The sequence below is a fragment of the Pistacia vera genome, unplaced genomic scaffold, assembly GCF_008641045.1.
Source record: "Pistacia vera cultivar Batoury unplaced genomic scaffold, PisVer_v2 Contig14, whole genome shotgun sequence".
Lineage (NCBI taxonomy): Eukaryota > Viridiplantae > Streptophyta > Magnoliopsida > Sapindales > Anacardiaceae > Pistacia > Pistacia vera.
This window is the reverse complement of record NW_022195466.1, coordinates 223,586-245,192: the sequence shown is the minus strand read 5'-3', so window position 1 is coordinate 245,192 and position 21,607 is coordinate 223,586. Positions and strand designations below refer to the sequence as shown.

The following is a 21,607-nucleotide window of genomic DNA, read 5'->3' as shown; positions in this document are numbered from 1 at the left end:
TCCGACATTGCTTGAAAGACGTGCAATAGCAGGGGAAGATACAGACAATGTCAGACTAACATGGTGTATGAAGAACTCAAGTGCATGGAAAAAACGTCGAAACTTTTGCCTCTACTGCAAGTAGTAATCACCATCCTACGACGTGGGCAATTTATACTAAGTTTGTGCATATGAGCGTATGTCTGTTTACGATTAAAGAACCGATGCGAATCTACAGAACAAATACAATTAGTGAATCGAATAAATATTTGGTCAACCAATACAAAACGCATATAAAGGCCAAATTAAAAGGATTATGAAAAGAAAAAAAACGTAGTTAACTATAATTATTTCCAATAAAATAAAAAAAAAAAAAATAGAGTCCGAGTCTTGAAAAAAAAGGTAACGGAAACTCAAAATTGGATTTGGGTACTTTCACGGGTCTCTTTCCCTTCCCTGAGACAGAATTAACATCAAACACAATTAAAGGGATTCTGTAGGTACACGTATTAAAAACTTGCCCAAACAAAACAAAAACTTAGCAAAACACAATTAAACATCAAACACAATTAAAAGGATTCATGCGTGTACACGATATTAAAAACTCGCAAACAAACAAAAAATTAAAAAGGATTCATGCGTGTAACACGATTTTAAAAAAACCTGCCAAACAAAACAAAAAGTTAGCAAAACACCATTCCCTTGTAGAAAGATCTGCGACAGATATGAGGTGGGTTGGGGGAAACCATTTCATTGATTTACCTTGCCTTGTAGGTTTAGGGGATCGTAGAGGGTGGAGGAGAATTGTGTGAGTCGGTCTCGTGTCGAACCAAAACCGTAACGGCAACATTTTTATTATAAACTCTTTATTAGTTTTAATTGCACTATTTCATTATTTGCATTTAGTCTATTTAGTTTCATTAATCCATTGTCAATTTCATTTTCGCTACTTAAAATACGTTAGGTTGTTAGTCTTGCTCCCTGTGGATTCGATCCTGCTTACCGCTACTACGGTATTTAGGTTTAATTTGGAGAATCACCCGGAGAGAGATGATCAATGTTGGATTCTGTATGTCGACTGAGTGGAGACTCTAAACTGTTCGGAGGAGTAGGATCAGACTGATCAACAGGAACTGGAACTATGGTGAGAGGAGTGTTGGATGGTGGCAAATGATCCAGTGGGATGAGACGTGGAATGCTGGAGGGAGGCTCACTTTCAAAAAAGGGAAAAACTTCCTCATGAAAAATAACATCTCTATTGACAATTTTTTTTTTTTTTAGTTTGTGGATCATATAATCGGTACCCTTTCTGTAGCATGGGGTAGCCCATTAAAATACATTTGGTGGCATGAGTAGCAAATTTGTCACAGAGCCTTACAATAGTTGAGTAACAAAGGCATCCAAAAACTCGTAAATGAGAGTTATCAGGTTTCTTTTAAAATAACAATTCAAAAGGAGTTTTACCTCCAAGAACCCGTGTAGGTATGTGATTAATGAGATAAGTACCAATGATCACACATTCGCCCTAAAAGGTGGTAGGGACGTGGGCTTGGTGTTTGAGGGCTCGGGCCACTTCAAGGAGGTGACAATGTTTTCTTTCAACAACCCCATTTTGTTTAGGGGTATAAATACAAGAGCTTTCATGGAGAATCCCATGGGAAGGAAATAGATCTGAACAATGTTTATTGAAAAAATCTAAGGCATTGTTAGTCTTAAATCTTTGGACTTGTTTTTGGAATTGTGTGTGGACCATTGAGAGAAAATTTTTAAACAAGAGATACACAAGAAAAATCTCATCCTACATAATTTCAACAATTAAAGCGTTATTTTCTTAAATCATACATGAGTAAGAAAGCTAAGATTCTTTATCATATGTGTGTGTTGTGTCCTCAAGGGGGGATTTATGACACATTGGTCAAGTAATCAAGGAGAACACTCCTCTCCCTCATGCCCTTTTCATTTTTCTATCTTTTGAACATAATCTAAAAATTTTGAACTCTTTTTCATAGCTATAGAGATTTAACAGGCTTGCGGGAAGGTAGATCGGAGCTGGAGGAAGACGAAGAGACAACTAGTGGTGGATTGTCATCGATCGAAAAATGAAGGAAACACACTAGAAGATGAAACATTACCGGTAGAGGGAAGCTAAATGTTGCGACGACAAAACGACAATGGAAGATGTCGATCAGTAGCTCTTGGTGATGGGATGAAGAAATCCACAACCGGGGAATCCAATTATCGTCGAAGTTTGTCGGATAATGGAGATGAAGGGTCTAAGGTTTGGGTGAGTGATGACTTTTGGCAAGATGGTGATGACTCTTTGTGAAATTGTCAGTTGATGAGCGAAGATGAAGAACTGATTGGATGGTCGGTGGTGGCTTAAGGGTTTTGTGGTCCGTGATTGCCATTTGCACCACATTTGGCTTTCCTTTTACAATAAATATGGCAAATATCAATTCGGTCCCTACACAAATAAAAAGTGACAAAATCAACCCCAAACAAAAATATCAATTTCACCTTGAATAGCACAAAAGAGACAAAATCAACTCTAATTAATAAATCACACCCTAATATCAACTTACTCATTCCCAAATTTCAATCCAAGCAAAATTTTAAGAAAAATTTAGAATGTGATTTTCATGAACAATTTCAGAAGTTCCTTTATTGTCTCAAAATAATCTAATTTTAAGTACAAATAGAGTATTTTAATCACTTTAGTAGAGTCATTTCCATGACTCTTAACACATATCTCCTTAACACCCTTCAAATTAACCTTCATTTTATTGTTTCACTTCTTTTTTTGTTTTTTTCTTTCTCAAGTTCTAAATAAATTTTTCTATCTTCAATATTTTTCTCTCAATATATATTCTATAAACCAAGGTTTCAAAACCTTACTTGGGAGGTAACCCAGTTAGTGACTAGGTCCCAGGTTGGCTAGGCGAACTGATCTGATAGGCGGGTCAGACTAGTGACATCATCATGCTGATGTTAGTAGGAAAAAAATAAAAAATAAAAAAATCAATGGCAGTAACCTTCCTAGTTCCCTTTGCACATTAAGAGTTGCCATAGAACAAGCCACAAGATTCAAATAAATGGCAATAACCTTCCCTTGCTTTCCTAAAACTCTACCAATCCCAATGTCAATGGCATTAGAACCAGTCCCCAAGTCAACCCACAACCCTTCTCTCAGCTCCTCATTCTTCTCATTTCTCAATCACATCACTCATCCAATCAACCATCAACTCGGTCTCTAGCCTTGGAATAAAAACCCCTTCTTCAGCATACAAAACCAAGTCCCTCCAATGCTCACACCTTACCAATTACTGTAAAGGTTTCCTCTTTTCAATCCTCTCTTTCCACAAATAGTACAACTCGTCCAAATCCACCCTCAAGTTCACATTTTAGGGGCTTTCTTGGATACTCAGTTGGCGAATGAGTAAGTGGTCTTCAAGAGAGTCCTCCAATAGCCACTTGACTTCTTTGTAGAGAAGAGAGGCATTGGGCCGCTGTTTGAGTGAAGAAAGAGGAGTCGATCGAGGAGGTGAGAGTTTTGGCCTAAGTGTACCATTTGTTTAGGTATGAGAGAGGGGTTGCGTGGGCTGGCGGGTGTAAAAAGAGTGAGGTTTTGGGCTTTAGAGAAGAAGAAAATGATGAAAAGGAAATGGGTTTCTGCAAAGTAGGTCGGACGATGACTTGGTACTGCTTGTGGCGGTCGATTTTCGCAAACATGTGGAAGAGTCGAAGATTGAAGATGTTGGTGGTCGATATGTAGATTAGGGTGTCAAATGAAATTGAAAAAGATTTAGAATTTTTTATTTTAGGAATTGAGTTAACCCAATTTTGGCACAAAATCGGTTAGACCAATGGTTTGCTACAGGAGCCTTTGTCCAACCAAGGGTCACACTAGGTTAACTATGATTCTCCGTTTTCCACCTCAATCGACTTAGCTCAGCCACTGGTTCCCGGTTCGACTGGTTGAATCGAACGGTCCGAGCTGAGTTTTAAAACCTTGGTATAAACTGCACCAACAAAATATTATTACTTACCATACATGTATTGTTTTAATATATAAGAGTCATATACTTTTTTACAATATGCTTTTTACAAAACTATTAGAAAATAATCGAACTTGAAAGCTCTTCCATAAAGTCATTTAATATTAAAATGTTTTAATAAAATATTTCAAGCTTTCGTATATTCAAAAGTTCTAAAAAAAAAAAAAAAAAAAAAAAAGATCCTTAAAAGATAACTGCAATATTTTAGTTATCTAAAAATTTATAATCAAAATTTATAAATTTATTGAATGAAATATTCTAGGAATTAATTTTCACATTTTTTTTTTTATGATTTTAATGAGTAATGCTACATACTATTCTTACAAACTGATGTAGCAACCTTTCATGTTTGACATATCATGTACTCTAATTGTTAAGTTTTTATGTAATTGAAAATCACCCAATCACATTAAAATGCGGTAGTTTGTATAGAGGAGTTTGTATGAAAAGTTTCTACATGTAGTATTATTCTTTTTTAATATTTTAATTTATAGTTATTTAAGTTACCCCACTCAAGATAAATCCTGGCTCCATCACTATGCTTACAATTTGGACTAAAAAATTTTTGACTAAAAATTTACTTCAAATAAACTAAAAGTTGCTCTATAAATAAGATTAGAAAAAAAGATACTGTAGCGATTCTGTTGTACTGTTTTATTAAGTGCAATCAAATCTGCCTAACAAACCCTAAGGGTGCGTTTGGTTAAGGGAATGTTAGGTTACTTTGAATTTTAAATTATTGGAAAGTTAGATTATCTTGAAGATTATTGGGAATCTTTAGGAAAATGTGTTTGGTTAGATGAAATAAATTGGTGGATATGTTATATTAATATATTTGGTTGAGAGGAATAAATTGGTGGTTATGTTATTTAAATTACTAAATTACCATCTTTTTAAATATTAATATAATATTATTTTTATTATTAATTTTTGAATAGTTTCTTTGACCCCCAACATTTCATATTTAGTGAAAACACCCCTGCTTATATAAAAATTTAAGTTATAACAAAATCACCCCCCACCACCCCAAGCCACTGTTCGCCACCGCCATCTGCTGTCGGAAGTCATCAGAAGTCACTTGGAGTCGTCGTGAGTAGCCAAGACATATTGGGAGGCCCCAATATGGCTATTTTTGGTCATATTGATGGCCAAAAATGGCCATATTGGAGTAGTCTAGCCAGAAATGGCCAGATTCCCATCAATATGGCTAGAAATGGCCATATCGGAGCCTCAAGGCGACTTCTGGCGACTTTCGACAGTGGTTTGGCTGGCAGTAGGTGGTGGCCAGTGGGTGGGGGTGGTGGTTTGGGTGAGCTGCAATTTATTTTTAATTCAAGGATAATTTTGTCCAAAAAGTTAATTAATTAGGGTGAAATAGTACAAGCTAGATTCATGTAAATTAATTTAAAAATAAGGGTATTAGTGTCCTAAAATTTTATTAATAAGATATAAAATTGTAACAAAAATAAGATTACCTTTGTAATCTTACAGTATCTAAGCAAATGGAGGTTATTAGATTATCTCTAAAATTACCAATAATAACTACTATTGGTAATAGAAGATTATCAGAATCTTATATTACTTGACAACCAAACGTGATAATCAAGTAATATAAGATGACATAACTCTAGTGATCTCAGATACTCCCTAACCAAACGCTCTCTAAGGGGTTTTTTCCTTCAATTTGTTTCCTAGGATAAAGTATTAAAATTTGGGGCTTGGATCTAGAGAAAATATAGAGAAATTAAGAGAATTATATTAAATCTCTGTTAATTTAAAAGTAGAGGGCAAAGTTATTTTTTAAGGAAGTGTTCTTCCTTTTCAAAAAATATCATAGATTTCTTTTTGATTTTATTAAATAAACTTTTTGTTTTGTTTTTTTTTTCTTTTTCTAAATTTAGTCAATTTGGCTCGAAAGACCCAATAAATTTCTTAGAATTGCTTACAAGTCTTGGTCAGCGTTAATAATTTGAGCTACGCAACGTGAACAAGAAAACTCGAGAACTGTTTACAAGTCTGAGTAATACTTAATGACAAACACGAGAGAAGGATCACGCATGCTGCATATATTACTCTGTCTATAAAGTAATTAATATATAACCATAGGAAGTAGATTTAAAAAAAAATTGAGTAAGCTATATTAATTAATATTTCAATTAAGTTTACATTAACAAATGATCTTCATCAATCATCATATATATTTATATGAGAGTGTCACCTAAGAAGAGTAAAATTTACATCATTTGACGTGAAGAATTTGAATAAACATTTGACAATTGTAGTATCAATCACAAATAATAGTCTTTCTTGTGCAATATTGAACAAGGAACAACTTTAAATATCAAGCACAATTTTATTATTGATTTAAATGATCATAAAATTTAATAGTGTATGTACTCAAGATACATAAGCATTAACGACTAAACTCTGAAATGAAAATGCTCAAAAACTAATGATTAATGGTCCTGAAACACTTGAAATTAGCAATATTGTCACCGAGGTGAAACACTTGAAAGAGTTACCTCATTAGTGGAGGAAACTTATCCGATGAAGATTGAGGTACATTCACAACTCTACCAACAGAAAATGCAGGTTCAGTTGGTTTAGAAGTGTAATTGTATTACTTCCCAACATAACTACTAGAGACGACATGGTAGGCCTGTCTGCTGGATCTTCTTGAACGCACAACAATCCAATATGTATATATTTCAATAGTTCAACCGAAACACACGATTCTGCCAAAACTGGATCCATCAGCTCTAATGCATGTTCTTCACACCATAGTTTCCATGCCTGAAATATTATTCATGTTATAAACTGTTAACTAAGATTATTGGTGTATAATTCGTTTCAGCTAGATCATTGCTCAAGTTCAAGATTGAGATAGGGATGTACATATTAAGGAGACTTTGACCATGTTTCGAAAGATAAAATCTACTATTCTTTTTCCCACTTACAATCTCGAGTAGAAGAACTTCGAAACTAAAAACATTAGATTTAACAGAAAATAATCCTTCCATAGCATACTCTGGAGCCATATATCCACTGTTACAAATTGGAACAACAAAATAAGTATGATTTAATCTAACCAAAAAATCAATGACATTTACATATTAAAACTCTTTTATAAAAATAAAAATTTCTTATATTGTCTAGATTTACTTTAAAAGAATTATCAGATGAATATATTTAAAATTTGGATCATCTTCTTATCTGAACTCATCCAAGAAAGTAAGAGAATTATTCTAAGTGTAAGCTTTTGCCAGCAAATTAAGAAAGGAAACAAATCAAGATAGGAAATAACTAATGCACTTACTATGTGCCAACAACTCTGTTGGTATTAGCTTCATTTTGATTTCCACCAAATATTCCGACCATTCCAAAGTATGATATTCTAGGATTCATCTAAGAATCTATCAAAATTTAAGATCTCGATGAATAACTCTGAGTCAAGAATCCTCGTGCAAATACAATATATAGAACTCGTGCAATGCCATTAATGATACTTCTACGCCTTTTCCAATCCAGTTTTGTGCTCCTAGTCGAATCTGAAAATAAAATATAAATAAGTTTCGAACATGGCTTCGCCTATTGAACAGTTAATAGCTAGCATTAGAAATTTTGACATACGAACCAAAGAGGAGGTAATCAAGGCTTTTGTTGGGCATATATTCATAGATGAGCATCTATTAGAGCAGTCCAACATCAGCTCGTGGCGAACTGGTTGCATCAGCTCTTAGCGAACTGGTTGCAGAAGCTCGTGGCAAACTGGTTGCCACGAGCAGCTCAACTCATGCAAATGCAGTAGCTTGTGGTGAACTAGTTGCCACGAGCAGCTCGTCTCATGCAAATGCAAAAGCTTGTGGCGAACTGGTTGCCACGAGCAGCTTATCTCATGCAAATGCAGCAGCTCGTGGCATCCTCAAAGACGTTGATATGCAGCCACATTCTATATCAGATAGACACACCTCACATGATTATTGTTGAGGAAAATTACCAACTGGTCTTATTCATAGCTGAGGTGTCCCTGTACCATTATGTAAATTTACAGTTTATTATGCTAGCTGTACAGAAGTTGTTATGCTAGCTGTACAGGAATCTTCTGGTTTGTTTCATTTTGCATCGTGTATAAAGCAGTGGCATCATGTACAATTTAATTCAATTCAATACAATCATTGCAATAGCATTTTCAACAACACTGCTTTGTCCTTTTGTTATTTTTCTTGTTACTCTGACATAGTATTAGAGCCAGGTTCAGAGTAAAACCTTCTTTTTCAATGGTTGATTCTTCTTCCAAAAACGATGACGCTTCCAAAAACGATGCTGCTTCCACAAACCTTTTCCTGGACTTTTCCAATCCCATCAATCCTTACAGACTCGATCATGGAGATAATCCATCGCTTCCCTTAGTCCATGACCTACTCACTTCCAAAAATTATACTACTTGGTCAAGAGCCATGTGCAGGGCCCTTCGTGCCAAAAACAAACTCGGTTTTATTAATGGCAACTTCTCCAAACTGAAATCAACCTCTGATCCTCTTTTTGATGCTTGGGAGCGCTATAACGATCTGGTAGTTTCCTGGTTACATAACTCCATTAATCCCTCTCTCAAATCCAGCATTGTTTTGGTTGATGATACCGCTCAAGTCTGGAAGGAACTTAAAGAACGATTCACTCAATTAAATGGTCAACGGATTTTCAACTTAAAAAGGCATTAATAGGTTTGACTCAAGACAATGATTCTATTTCTGTTTATTTTGGTAAACTTAAGACTCTATGGGATGAGCTCCTTATGTATGATCCGTTACTTGACTGCTCTTGTGGCAAACTGGTTGTTCTCCTTGACCGATATCAAAGGGATTGTGTAATCCAATTTCTTATGGGCCTTAATGATTCATTCAATGCCACTCGTGATCAGATTATGATCTTGGACCCCTTACCACCCATAAACAAAATATTTTCCATGGTTCAACAGCAAGAACTGCAACATCTCATGGTTCCTAATCTCCCTTCTGCTGAGTTTATGGCGCTCGCTGCTAACCAACCTTACTTACCATACAGATCCTCACCTCAATCTTCCCAATCATCTAAACGAGACAGACCATTTTGCACCCATTGCAAGATTCAAGGCCACACTCTTGATGCTTGTTTCAAATCTGGCAATGCTCAACCACCAACCTACACCCATTGTCATATGACAGGACATACAGCTGCAAAGTGCTATAAACTACACGGGTATCCACCAGGCCACAAGCTTCATGGCAAAACCAAGCAGTACAACCCATATGCTAACATGTCCTCTCTCGACCTTGGAGCAGAAATTTCTGATATCAAGATGACCTTTACTAAGGATCAATACCAGAAATTGTTTGCTCTAGTGCAACCAACAGAGGCCTCCACTGCTACGCATGCAGTCAATAATGTCCAGGCAGATTGTTCCTTCTCACCCACCATGAATGGTATTTCCTCCTCCTCACACACACATACTCCTTGGTTAATTGACACAGGCACTACAGATCATATGATCTGTAGTACCTCATTCTTTTCTTCAATAACCTCTTCTATTTCCTTTGTTGTTAAGCTACCCAATGGCCAAACAGCGCATGTTTCCCATATTGGCACAGTCCATATCAACCCAAAATTAACTTTGCACAATGTTTTATGTGTGCCTTCTTTTCACTTTAATTTGATTTATGTCAAACAACTAATCAACTCTTTCTCTTGTTGAGTTCTTTTTCTTTCACAATTTTGTTTTATTTAGGACCTTTTGACATGGACCACGATTGGCATGGGTGAGATGAATGTTGGACTTTACAATCTGATCCCTGCTCAAGTTCCTCATACAACACTTTTTGACCACTTTTCCATTTCATTACACAAAAATATTTATGTTTCAGCCATTTTCAAGGATGTGAATCTGATTTTCGATCTCTGGCATTGTAGGTTGGGTCACACTCCCACTTCCAAAATTCATGTAATCAAAGATCCTTGTATTCAAAATCATGTTTCTACTGTTTTTGATAAAAATCCCTGTCTTGTTTGTCCTCTTGCAAAGCATCATCGTCTACCTTTTCCTGATAGTACTCATCAAAGTAAAGCCATTTTTGAACTCATACACTGTGATATATGGGGACCCCATTCCCTCACAGCATATGATGGCACAAAATATATTTTTTAACAATCATTGATGACTATTCTCAAAGTACTTGGATATATTTGCTTAAAGCTAAATCAGATACCAGAAAATGTATCGAGGCTTTTTGTAATCTAGTCCATACTCAATTTCATACCAACGTTCAAATCCTTCATAGTGATAATGGTCTTGAATTTCAAATGACTGAATTCTTCAACAACCGAGGCATTATTCATCAACGAATGTGTGTGGAAACTCCATAGCAAAATGGAAAAGTTAAGCGTAAACACCAACATTTATTAAATATTGCCCGAGCCTTACAAATTCAGTCCAACATTCCTCTATTGTATTGGACAGATTGCATACTTACAACTGCTTACATTATTAATCGCATTCATAGTCCATTACTTTAAAATAAAACACCCTTTAAGCTCTTGTTTAAAAGGCCTCCCACATACTCTCACATGAGAATATTAGGGTGTCTTTGCTTTGCTTCCACCCTCTCCTACAATCGGCAAAAATTTGATCCAAGAGGTCATCATTGTGTTTTCTTGGTTATCCTTTTGGTATAAAAGGTTACAAACTGCTTGATCTCAATACCAAGACTGTTTTCCTTTCTCGGGATGTAACATTCCATGAACACATTTTTCCATTTCATCAACAAACCACCACTACGTCTCCTTCCCTTCCCCTACCTTTACCATCTCCTTATCCCATGCAATCTGTCCCTTCACGAACTTCATCATCTCCTTTTTCCCCATCCCCTTGACCCATATCCTCTCCTCTCTCTTCTCCCCATCCCAACCTACTGCTACAGCACCATTTCCTACACATACATCTCCACCAGATTCCTCTTCCTTATCTTCTCCTACCATACCAATTCAACTTTCCTTTCGCAGATCAACTTGTGCACGAACAGCTCCTCACTACTTGCAGGATTTTCATTGTCAACAAGTCAGCTCACTCTCATGCAACCAATCCTTGGACACGACATCAGCTCCTTCAGGTATTCCTTTTCCTCTATCCTCTTCGATTTCCTATGCACGTTTATCACCTTCATTTGCTGTATTTTCTTCTACCATTTCTTCACAACAAGACCCACAAACTTTTAAACAAGCTGCCAAGGACCTTGATTGGTGCAAAGCAATGGAAGCCGAACTTGCTACTCTAGAACTAAACAAGACCTAGATCCTTACAGATTTACCTCCTGGAAAATCTCCTATTGATTGCAAATTTATGTATAAAACCAAATACCATTCTAATGGTACAGTTGAACGAAAGAAAGCACGTTTAGTTGCTCGTGGTTTTACTCAGCAAGAGGGAGTCGATTATCATGAAACATTCTCCCCCGTTGCCAAGATTGTTACAGTCCGAACACTACTTGCCTTAGCTACCATTAAAGGATGACATTTATAACAGTTTGATGTTAATAATGCATTTCTTCATGGAGATTTACATGGAGATTTACATGAAGATATCTATATGATGAAGCCCCCCAGATATACTAAAGGTCAACCTGGACAAGTTTGTAAATTGCTCAAAAGTCTCTATGGCCTCAAGCAGGCCTCACGGCAGTGGTATGATAAGTTCTCTCAATCTTTGATCAGTTTTGGTTTAAAGCAATCCAAGGCTGATTATAGCATTTTTACATATATCACTGTCATTGATTTTACAGCACTACTTGTCTATGTCGATGACATAGTAATTGCTAGCAGCTCTCTTACCTCCATCTTTGTTCTTCGAAATTTTTTGAACATCCATTTTCGCATTAAAGATCTTGGTTCCCTAAGGTATTTCTTAGGCATTGAAGTGGATCGTTCTCCAACAGGAATTCATCTCTGCCAGCGAAAATACACACTAAATATCTTGGCTGATACTAGTAATCTTGCTTCCAAACCACTCAAAATACCCATGGATCAGAACCACAAGTTATCTAAAGCATCTGGCACCCCCTTGTCTGATCCCACCCCTTACCGCCAGCTAATTGGTAGACTTCTTTATCTTACTCTTACCAGACCTGACATAAGCTATCCCATTCAAGTCTTGAGTCAATACATGGATTGGCCTACCACTACTCATCTTGCTGCAGCTCATAAAGTGCTACGTTATCTCAAGAATGCTCCTGGCAAGGCATCCTCTTGTTTGCTTCTTCTTCATTACAGCTCATTGGATACTCTGATTTGGATTGGGCATCCTGTCCTGATACTCGCAGGTCTTTAACTGGTTTTTGTGTTTTCTTGGGCCACTCTCTCATTTCTTGGAGGTCGAAGAAACAGACTGTGGTATCTCGATCCTCTGCTAAGGCCGAATACCAAGCCATGGCTTCTACATCTACTGAACTCACTTGGGTGAGGCAATTGTTGACTGATCTTGCCATTTCTCATCCTCAGTTAGTTGAGCTATTTTGTGACAATCAAGCCGCCTTGCATATCGCATCTAATCCGATATTTCATGAACGGACAAAACACATTGAAGTGGATTGTCATCTTATAAGGGATAAAATACAAGAAGGCACACTTCAGACTGCTCATGTTACTACACAACTGCAGCTTGCTGATATGTTTACCAAGTCCTTGCCCTCTCATTTACTCTTCTCACATTTGTCCAAGATGGGAGTAGCTAATATCTACTCCTCATCTTGCACGGGGGGGGCAGGGGGGGGGCGGGGGGGGGGGAGGGGGTGGTGTGTTGGGTGTGGGGGTGGGGTGGTATTAGAGCAGTCCAACCTCAGCTCGTCTCATGCAAACACAGCAGCTCATGGCGAACTGGTTGCATCAGCTCATAGCGAACTGCAGCTCGTCTCATGCAAATGCAGTAGCTGGTGGCAAACTAGTTGCCACGAGCAACTCGTCTCATGCAAATGCAGAAGCTCGTGGCGAACTGGTTGCCATGAGCAGCTCATCTCATGCAAATGCAGCTGCTCGTGGCATCCTCAAAGACGTTGATATGCAGCCACATTCTATATCAGATAGACACACCTCACATGATTATTGTTCAGGAAAATTACCAACTGGTCTTATTCATAGCTGAGGTGTCCTTGTACCATTATGTAAATTTACAGTTTGTTATGCTAGCTGTATAGGAATCTTCTGGTTTGTTTCATTTTGCATCGTGTATAAAGCAGTGGCATCATGTATAGTTTAATTCAATTCAATACAATCATTGCAATAGCATTTTCAACAACACTGCTTTGTCCTTTTGTTATTTTTCTTGTTACTCTGACATTCCCCTCTATGCAGCAACCCAAAAGTCTCACAAGATTTTTGGGCTGTAATTTGGAAATTAATGTAACTTCAATTTCTTAGCTCCATTAGCCCTTGCCCAGAAGTTCCTGAAAGCCTCTTCACTGCTACTTCCTTACCATCCGCTAATTTTCCGTGGAAGTAATTAGTAACATTTCTGTTATAACAACTAAGAAAAAGAAAAAGAAAAAAAAAATTGGCTGTTATGATGAAAATGGATCCTTAATATAACTCTGTTCTTCACTCTGAAAATGGATCCTTCAATTTGTCTTCCATACATTTATTGAAAGGAGAATGAGGGAGAAACAAAAGTAGAATGATTGTTTTTGGTCAGTACTAATTAGTTATACACATTTGCTAAAATCGAGTGACCAATCATTTGTGCAATCAAGATCACAATTCACAAAATTGAAAATAATTATACCTTGTAGACAGGGCCGAAGCGACCCTCTCCGAGCTTATTTTCCTCAGAAAAATTTCCTGTGGCCTCAAATATGATGCCTAATGGAAACAGCCGGAAGTCTTGAGATTCCAACTGCTCCCCTTGTAATAACATATCATATGAATAATCACCTGCAACTCTGCCCGCTCCCAAGCGAAGTAATTGAACTTCGTTGTCACTGGTTAAGTTTTCCTCTGCAGAGCACATTTAATTTAACTTAACTAGAAAAAAACAGGGGAGGAGTAATCCTCTTGTCTTATTTTACCTAAACATTGGAAAATCTTATGCACGTGACAATGTGACAATTATTTTATTATATGACCGAAACATATTTACTTTTTTCTTAATCATATATGATTAATAATTTCAGAGAGACTAGAGATAATGAATGAAACTTTCCCCATATATAATATATTGCTATATATAACAAGATATTCAAAGTTTATGTAAAATAAAATAAAGGTTAATCCTTTCGCAGTTCGAAGTTATAAATCAATTACCTTCGTCTCTTTTAAATCTTCTCCACAGAAAGAAAGAGGCAAGCACCAGTACTACTATAATTGCTGATCCTGTCGCGCCAATTGCAATCCATATTGTTTTTCTTCCTTTCAAATGTAAATAATTTTTTATTTAAAAATCAAATTAGTTTAATCCACATTATGATATCATGCATGAGTATCTAAAGATTGTAAATACGAGAACAACACACACACACACAAAAACAAAAAAAACAAAAAAAAAAACAAAACAAAAAAACAAGTAAAAAAGAAATAATTATGATCATGATATAACTTATAATTAAAAGAGGTTTCAGGATGTCTTTATATTAATTTTTTTAAAGATTAATAAGTTTAAGTGTCGTCAGATTTGACATCATTAAACTGAAAATGATATTTTATAGATGAATCCAATATTATTCAAGCATGATCCTTATAAACTTAATTTGAAGATATCCTTATTAGAGAATTATTATGTATATATATACATGTATAGACACTTTCGTATAAACTTACGTATAATTAAGTTTTTGGCATTTTAGTATTTGCCCCCTGGTGCTAATGGTATATGTTGTCTCAAAGTAAATCTTAGAAGCTCACTAATCATTATTAAGTGTTATGCTTGGGAAATCAAGGACTGACGTGGGAAGTCACGTGATGAAGTGTGACCTACTCCCGTCAGAACGGTAAGCGCACGTCAGGCCTGCCAGATGCTGTGGAGCTCCCACGTGTCCATTTCCCTGCTCCAAATCGCGTGAAATCAGCTTGGGACGTGGGCAATGTGACGTAAAGCCAGATTATGTCCTGACATTCACACCAACCTATGGATTTAATGATGATTACATGCATTCATCTCGTTATAAAAAGAGGAAGACCCCTTCATTAAAGGGATTCGGTCATTTTACACTTGAACGCTCTCTCTCTTGCAAACTTTGTATTTACTTTTCCCAATCATTTGTAAGTCAGCCCGCTGTTGCGACCTGACCCATCATACTAATACAAATCAGTGGACGTAGGACTTGATACCTTAGCATCCGAACCACTTTAAAAAGCTCTCATTGCAGTTATTCTACATTCTCTTCATAATCACGTGTGTCCCTTGATCAATCAACGTTATGCACGTGTCGATTAGTTGGTGTTAAAATCACGCATCAACAATTTGGCGCTAGAAGGAGGGCCGATTTAGCGTTCATCCTTCATCAGGAGAATCTCTAACCTACTGGTCCTACAACAGCAAATGGCCCGCCAATCTGAACCTGAGCAAGCCAACCAGCGCGCTAAGGGAGTCCCCTTGACCCAAGGGGATACCTCTTCCAGAATACTTCCAGCTCCGCAAAATGCTGCGGGAGAGCAGCTTGACCTCGCCATCAGAAGCTACTTGGAGAGGTTCGACAACACCCTCCAAACGATCAACCAAAGGCTGGACCGTTTGGACCAAGGCGTGCCATCCAGAACAGTTGGGGCGGTGCAACCGCCAAAAATGCCTGCAGGTCGCGTGAAAGCGCGGCAAAGGGAAATAACCCGTGCTACGAGCACTGCAGCGCGTAGACGTAAGGGTAAGCAAGTGGCAAAAAGCAAGCCTATGGGCTTCAAAGGGTCGGCGAACACAAACCATGCTCCAAGCAGGGTGCCAGCAAAGCTGAGACTTGACGAAAAAGTGAATCCCGAGCTGTCCCACGCCACGTCGAAGATGAACCCAAGCAAAAGTGCCGAGCGGGATGATTCTTATCACTGCCAGCAGAGCGATCCTGATCGCTATCGTGCGAGAGGTCCCCACACCTCGCGGGGCGGTTCATACCACCGCGAGGGTCGTGAAAGTACCCCGTACCATCCATCGCCTTCACATGCCTCTAGTCAGCGTATGCCGAGAGCGGTCGAAAATGCTGGCCGAGGCGAAGAGGAGTCTGACCTCCGGACTTTCCTGAATCGTAATCGTGAAGGCCAGACTCGCATGGGTGAAAGCAATCCCCAATTGGCTCCGTTACCGCATATTGAAGAGCTACAGCGAGCTCTGGATAGGCTGAGAAAGCAGCAAAACAAGCAGGCCCAGGTCGCCTCTACATCCCCCTTCTCTCTCGAAGTGCTAGCTGCTCCACTCCCACCATGCGACCGTTTGATGGGAATCATGACCCGTAGGATCATTTGTACGAGTTTAAAGACCTGATGGAACTCCACCAGGTATCGGATCTTACAAAATGCCGTTGTTTGGCCGTGACGCTGACTTCTCATGCCAAGCGGTGGTTGAGGTCGCTCCCAGCAGGATCGATCAGTTCGTGGCCTCAGATGAGCACGACGTTCCTACGGCATTTCCAAACAAATCAGAAGTTTTCGATGCCTTTGAGCTATCTCAGCAACATAAGGCAAGAAAGGGACGAATCCCTACAATCCTACATCGACCGTTTCCACAGGGAACTCAATAAGGTGGCTCATGCCCCCAAAGAGTCCATCCGCACGCTTATAATAGCTGGAGTTCGCCCGCAAACCGACCTGTAGAAAGAACTACAGGCTGAGGACGATGTTTCCCTCACCAGATTTTACAATCTTGTAGAAAAATATCTCCGAATAGAGAATTCATTGGCGGCACTCCGCCGTCACGATCATGGCACTTCAAGCAATATGTCTGGTCGGGGAGAAAATAGGAGAGCTGATCGCAAAGGAGACATTGATGATCAGCGAAAAGGGAAGAAACCCCGCTACGAACACAAAAAGTCCTATGCTCCTGTTCCTCATCGCGATCGGGACAGAGCTCAATACACTCCGCTGAACGTGTCTATATCTGCAATCCTTGACAAATCCGAGGAGGCCAGCCTGCTTGGTGAGCCGGAACCCATGAAAACCCCTGCTATGGCCAGAAACAGCAAAAAATACTGCCATTTCCATCGGGATAACGGGCATCACACTGATGAATGCCGAGCTCTAAAGCAGGCAATCAAAGAGCTCATCAAGAAAAGGCACTTCAAGGAGTATATTGATGACTCTGCTCCGAAAGAGAACCAAGGGGAGCAAAAGAAAAAGCATCGTGATTGTAGCGGATACAGCAGTGTTAACATAATCTTCGGAGGCCCGCACCTCGCGGGAAACACGCGAGGTGCATAGGAAAGGTATGCTCGCGAAGCATATCACGACCCAATCAGGGTGATGAACACTTCGCAGCGACCATAAAAGGCTCGAAAGGAGGAGCCGATCACCTTCTGCGAAAAGGAAGCAACTCGCTTGCACCATCCTCATGAGGACGCCCTGGTGATCACGCCCTTGATAGGGTGCCACAATGTCTGCAAAATGCTTGTGGACAACGGAAGCGCTGTGAACATCCTGTTCAAGACCGCTTTCGAAAGAATGAACCTAGACGAGGCCGACCTAAAGCCCGGCTCGATACCTCTTTACGGTTTTACAGGGGACCACCTGATCCCCAAAGGAAAGATCCAGCTACCAGTCACGCTCGGCGACTACGACGAGGTGACTAGGGTTATCGAATTTTTGGTCGTGGATTGCCGCCGGCCTTCAATGGAATCTTGGGGCGACCTCTGTTGAGAAGCTTCAAGGCAGTCACTTCCATATATCACCTCAAGATAAAGTTTCCCACTCCAACGGGGATAGGGGAAGTGAGCGGATCGCAGAGCGCATCTCGCGAATGCTACATAAAAGCGGTGTAGATGGCTGGCAAGGGCATTTCACGATGTGTGCCTCGCCAGGCTATGGCGATCAACCGGATTGAGCCACAGCCTGGTCCAGCGGAGGATAACATAGACCCGCGAATCCAGGAAATCCCTCCCAACGGCCTGGTTGAAGATCTGTCTGAGGTTTCGGTTGATCCAAAAGAGCCGAGCCGAGTATTAAGGATTGGAACCCTCAGCTCGCTTCTGAACTGATAAGCTTCTTAAGGGAAAACATTGACGTGTTTGCCTGATCGCATGCAGACATGGTCGGGATCAGCCCAAACATTATTTGCCATGCATTAAACGTCAACAGTGGGGCCAAACCGGTTCGCTAGAAAAGGAGAGCAATGGATCCGGAGCGGTACACTGCACTAAAATCAGAAGTGGAAAACCTCTTCCAAAATGGGTCCATCCGAGAGGCACTCTACCCGACCTGGGCTGCCAACCTAGTCTTGGTAAAAAAGCCAAACGACAAGTGGCAGACCTGCGTTGACTTCAGTGACCTCAACAAGGCTTGCCTGAAAGATAGCTTCCCTCTGTTGAGAATCGACCAGCTCGCTGATGCCACCTCGGGGCACGAGCTGCTAAGCTTCATGGATACATACTCGGGATACAATCAAATCCCGATGTATGGGCCAGACGAGGAGCATACGTCCTTCATTACGGACCAGGGGCTGTACTGTTACAAAGTTATGCCTTTTGGCCTCAAGAATGCCAGCGCAACCTACTAGCGGCTAGTTAACCGAATGTTCTCCGACCAGATCGAAAAGACAATGGAGATCTATGTGGATGACATGCTGGTCAAATCCCAGGTCGCCTCAGAACACATTGCACATCTCGCTGAGATGTTTGACATCCTCCGACTGTACAGAATGAAGCTGAACCCTCTCAAGTGTTCGTTCGGGGTATTGTCAGGAAAGTTCCTGGGGTATATGGTTAATTAGTGGGGGATAGAAATAAACCCCGAGAAGATCTAAGCTCTGCTTGATATGGAGAGCCTGACCAGCAAAAAGCAGGTCATGAGTCTAAATGGGCGAATAGCGGTACTTAGCCGCTTCATATCGAGGCTAACAGACCGCTGCTTACCATTTTTCAATGTTCTGAAGGCCAACAAGAAATTCGAATGGACTCCCGAATGCAAACAGGCGTTCCAAAGTATAAAAGAACACCTCGGGAAGCCACCTCTCCTCTCTAAGCCTCTTCCACAGGAAATCCTGCTCATCTACCTGTCCGTCTCTCAGTCAGTACAGCTCTAGTACGGGAAGAGGAAAAGGCGCAATGGCCAGTGTACTATGCGAGTAAGCATCTATCGAATGCCAAGATGCGGTATCCAGAAATGGAGTGACTAGGCTTTGCTCTACTGATCGCATCCAGAAAGCTGAGACCTTACTTCCACGCCCACATGTTTCACATAATGACTAATTACCCTCTCAGGCAGGTCCTCCAGAAACCAGAAGCCTCGGGTAAACTGCTCAAATGGGCCATGGAATTAAGCCAATTCGACTTGAAGTACAAGCCCAGGTCGACCATTAAGGGGCAAGCTGTTGCTGACTTCATCTCAGAATTTTCCTATCTCCTAAGCGAGCAACAGCCTAGCGAAGTCATGTAGGAAAGTATTCAGAACCTGTTGACCTGGAACCTTTACGTCGACAGGTTGTCGAACAGGAAAAGAGCCGGTGCGGGTCTTCTCCTTGTAAGCCCCGAGGGGGCTCGAACTCATGGTATTCTCCGGTTCAAGTTTAAGGCGACCAACAATGAGGTTGAGTATGAAGCCCTGCTCGCCGGGTTGTGACTTGCCAAAGAAATGGGCGCAACCGCGATTAATGTCTACAGCGACTCCATGCTGGTCATCAACCAAATTTTAGAGGAATATCAAGCAAAGGAAGAAATCATGGTCCGCTACCTGAAAGAAGCTAAGACCGCTCTTGGGTCGTTCAAACACTTTGAAATCACTCAGATTCCTAGAGATAGCAATTCTATAGCGGACGCCCTAGCAAAGATAGCCTCATCGTTGGATTCAGAGGCTCTAGATAACATTCCTGTTCGTTTCGTCAATGCTCCAACTATCAGCACAGTCGAACAGGTCGTAAATGTGACTCAACCAGATTCCTGGATGACCCCATTTTCCAGTACCTCAAGGATGGGACCTTGCCAAGCGACAAAGTCGAGGCAAGAGTCCTGCGAGCAAGATCTGCTCGTTATACACTCATTGGAGACCAACTGTAAGGAGAGGATTCAGTGCCCCTCTCCTCCGATGTGTAACCAGTGAAGAAGCAGACTACGTCATGAGGGAAATCCATGAAGGGATCTGCGACAATCACACAGCTGCTCGATCTCTTGCGAACAAGGTTGTTCGTCAAGGATATTATTGGCCCCGGATCCAAGAAGATACGCACAATTTTGTCAAGAAATGTGACAAGTACCAACGGTTTGCGAACATTCCGCGAGCCCCCTCTCACGAGCTGATAACGATGTCTAGCCTCTGGCCATTTTCCATGTGGGGGATCGACCTTATTAGTCCCATGCCAGTCGAAAAAGGAGGGGTCAAGTATGTCGTGGTCGCGGTAGATTAATTCAAAAAATGGGTAGAAGCCGAACCACTGGCCGCGATAACGACCAGAAAGCTGAAAGACTTCGTTTTCAAGAACATAGTGTGCCGCTACGGAATTCCTCACACCCTCATTTCGGATAATGGAAAGCAATTTGATAATGAGGAGTTTAAGCAGTTCTGCGACGAGCTGGGCATCCATAAAAAATTCGCCTCAGTCGCCAGACCGTAAGTAAATGGCCAAGTTGACGCTGTCAACAAGACCATCAAGCACACTGTAAAGGTCAAACTTGGGGTAGCCAATGGAAATTGGGCTAACGATCTCCCCGAAGTCTTATGGGCGTACAGGACAACTCCGAGAACCTCAACCTCAGAAACTTTTTCGCTAGCCTATGGCTGCGAAGCAATGATTCCTGTGGAGGTAGGAACTGGTTTTCTTCGGAGAGACTTGTACGATGAGTTGAAAACGAAGCACTTATGAGGGCGAGTCTGGATCTTGTTGAAGAGCACCGCAGCAAGGCTTCGCTAAGGATAGCAGCCTACCAGCAACGTGCCAAAAGGTTCTTTGATTCAAAGGTCAAGCGAAGAGACTTCTAGGTCGGAGACCTTATGCTAAAAGAAGTTCTCCTTGGAACCAGGGAGCCAAATGCGGGGATACTAGGACCTAACTGGGAAGGTCCGTACCGAGTCGACAAGGTGATCAGACTAGGAACTTACCATCTCAAAAGGTTGAACGGTTCCAAAGTACCCCGAGCTTGGAATGCCGAGCACCTCCGGCCATACTATCAGTAATCTCGAACTCAGCTCATTATAAATTAGTTTTTGATTTTGTTAGTTCCCTCTTTGTTGTAAAGTATTATTCCATTCGCTGAAATAGTACGCATTTATTCTGTTCGCATGTAACAATTCGCATGTAATGTTGCCTATTAAAACTGAATTGTAAACTGCACTTATGTATGATAAAGCGAATAGCAATTGAAAGCAAAATGTATTTTCATTTATTTACAGCAAAAATTGTTTAAGACCCTATTCCAATGGGGTCAGTCTCATTACAC

General features: G+C 40.2%; 1 pseudogene; it reads right to left on the bottom strand.

Moving 5' to 3' along the window:
* Positions 1-6,409: 6,409 nt before the first annotated feature.
* Positions 6,410-21,607, bottom strand: part of LOC116123054 — a 62,334-nt pseudogene continuing 47,136 nt past the window's right edge.